At 40.5% G+C, this 3,154-nt stretch overlaps 1 pseudogene; it reads left to right on the top strand.

Annotated features, from left to right (window-relative positions):
• Nucleotides 1–321: 321 nt before the first annotated feature.
• On the top strand, nt 322–2,931 carry LOC105856170 (spermine synthase pseudogene; annotated as a pseudogene).
• The last annotated feature ends 223 nt before the right edge of the window (nt 2,932–3,154 follow it).

The raw sequence follows: 3,154 nt of genomic DNA, 5'->3' as shown, positions 1-3,154 counted from the left end.
AACTCAGTAGAAAATAGCCAAGATCAGAGCTAACTATAGATTTTTTAAAAAATTGGTTCTTGAAAAGAAAAAAACAAGCCTCTCACTAGATTAACCAGGAGCAGAAAAGGAGGCTAAAAAGATTGGAAATGAAAAACTTACAACTAACGTAGAAATATGTGATGTTTTTGAATGCTATAAGCAGCTCTATGTACCCCAGTGGTCCATCCCTCCTCCACCTTCTCAGGCTTGGGCTCCCCAACCCCCAGGCAGCGGGCCCCCCACCAGCCACATCCTGACACACCACAGACCCCCACTCTCCCACGGTCACATCCCCCAGGCATGGCACAGGACCTTGCCTCACTATGGCAGCAGCATGGCACAGCACTCAACTTCATGCTCAGCACTAAAGCTGATGGTAAAACCATTCTAAAAGACCTCTAAGCCTATTTTACAGGAGCAGGGATGGCAGAGCTAGTGCATACTTAGCAGGACCATAGCTATTTAGTGACCTACACAAACTAAAATGGCAACTTTGCCAATCTGAGATTTTTACCCACGTGGATTGATGTTATTGGACCTTCAGAGTTACAACAGCTATCCACAGAGCAAAGTAAAAGCTGACAGCCTTTTGAACAAAGTTAAACAATTGAATCAGGACAGTACTAGGAGGGTGAAGCGATTACCAGCCATAGTTCAAGGAGGGGCCATTAATAGGTACTGGCCCACTGCTGATGGGTGTCCTCATTGAATATGAAATTGATGAAGATTCACCATATCAGAACATTAGAATTCTACACTTAAAGCAATTTGGAAATATTCTCATCCTTAGAGGTGATGTTAATTTGGCAAAAAGTGACTTGACATTTGCCTGGGCCATCCCAGGCCATGGCAAAGGTGTACCGATTCTGGGAGGCAGAGATGGGGGCGTATTTGAAATAGTCGAACTGAAACCAAAGATGGTCATTATGGTAGAGATTGACCAAATGGTGACTGATGGATATAAGAAATGTGAAAACCACGTGATGTCTTAGACAATCTTAAAGGAGACTGCCACTGGGTTCTAATAGACTGTATTCCAGTACTGAAGAGGTACACCAAAGGGAGAAAGTTTGATTACATGATTAATGATCTGATGGCTATTCCAATCTCGATTCCACATGGGAGTTTCTCAGACATTTTCCTTCCTTTTTTTATTTCAGCATATTATGGGGGTACAGATTTTAAGGTTTCAATAAATGCCCATTTGTCCCCCTCTCACAAAAGTCTGAGTCTCCATCATGACCATCCCCTAGATGGTGCACATCTCACTCATTATGTATATACCCGCCCCCCTCCCCTCTCCCACCTGCCCAATACCCTATTACTGTAGTACCTATGTGTCCACTTAGGTGCTACTCAGTTAATACCAGTTTGCTGGTGAGTATATGTGGTGCTTGTTTTTCCATTCCTGGGATATTTCACTTAGTAGTATGGGTTCCAGCTCTAACCAGGAAGATATAAGATGTGCTACATCACCATTGTTTCATAGAGCTGAATAGTACTCCATGGTATACATATACCACATTTTATTAATCCATTCTTGGATTGATGGGCACTTGGGCTGTTTCCACAGCCTTGCAATTATGAATTGTGCTGCTATAAACATTCGAGTGCAGGTGTCTTTTTTGTAGAGTGTCACTGGATCATTTGGGTAGATGCCCAGCAATGGGATTGCTGGATCAAATGGTAGATTCACTTGTATCGCTTTAAGGTATCTCCATATTGCTTTCCACAGAGGTTGAACTAGTTTGCAGTCCCACCAGCAGTGTAGGAGTGTTCCTGTCTCTCCGCAACCACGCCAGCATTTATTGTTTGGAGATTTTTTGATAAAGGCCATTCTCACTGGGGTTAAGTGATATCTCATTGTGGTTTTGATTTGCATTTCCCTGATGATTAGAGATGTTGAGCATTTCTTCATATGTTTGGTGGCCATTCTTCTGTCTTCTTTAGAAAAACTGATCTACAGATTCAATGCAATACCTATTAAAATCCCATCAGCATTCTTCACAGATATAGAAAAAATAATTTTACACTTCGTATGGAACCAAAGAAGACCCCGAATATCAAGAGCAATTCTAGGCCACAAAAACAAAATGGGAGGCATTAATATGCCAGATATCAAACTATACTACAAAGCTGTAGTAATTAAAACAATATGGTATTGGCACAAAAATAGGAATATTGACCAGTGGAACAGATGTGAGAATCCCGATATAAAACCATCCTCATATAGCCATCTAATCTTTGACAAAGCAGACAAAACATACGCTGGGGAAAAGAATCCCTCTTCAATAAATGGTGCTGGGAAAACTGGATAGCCACCTGTAGAAGGCTAAAACAGGACCCACACCTTTCACCTCTCACAAAAACCAACTCACGCTGGATAACGGACTTAAACCTAAGGTATGAAACTATTAGAACTCTAGAGGAAAAAGTTGGAAACACTCTCCTAGACATCGGCCTGGGCAAAGAGTTTATGAAGAAGTCCCCAAAGGCAATCACAGCAGCAACAAAAATAAATGGGACATGATCAAACTACAAAGTTTCTGCACAAAGAAATAGTCATGAAAGTAAACAGACAACCTACAGAAGGGGAGAAAATTTTTGCATCCTATGCATCCGATAAGGGACTGATAACTAGAATATACTTAGAACTCACGAAAATTAGGAAGAAAAAAATCAAATAACCCCATTAAAAAGTGGGCAAAGGACTTGATCAGACACATTCTTGACCTCTCAAAATAGAAGTGTCAAAACAGGGTGGGAAATATTTTACACAAGGGAGCCATCAATCTGACAGAAGCCATGTCTAAGAACAGACAAGGCACTTTATTACTGAGAATTCAAGATAATACGAGAATTAAAATTACTCAAAGGCAGAATGACCTAGAGTCCAATGAAAGATTTTAACCCCAGAGAGTTAGGAAAAGCAAATTTCACCCATGATGTCTTTAAACTAACATCAAGATCATTTCATCACAAGTATAGAAATCTTAGGCAAGGAAAGGAAAGGTTGTCAAGGGTTTAAACTCATCACATCTGATATTAGTACCTAGAACTAAAAATTACTAAGGTCATACACTGCCCTCAATTCTTACCCTATGTCCCTTAATTTTAGAGATATCCATATAAG

This window comes from Microcebus murinus, chromosome 3, assembly GCF_040939455.1.
Source record: "Microcebus murinus isolate Inina chromosome 3, M.murinus_Inina_mat1.0, whole genome shotgun sequence".
Classification (NCBI taxonomy): domain Eukaryota; kingdom Metazoa; phylum Chordata; class Mammalia; order Primates; family Cheirogaleidae; genus Microcebus; species Microcebus murinus.
The sequence above is the reverse complement of the archived record's forward strand: the minus strand, read 5'-3'. Positions and strand labels throughout refer to the sequence as shown.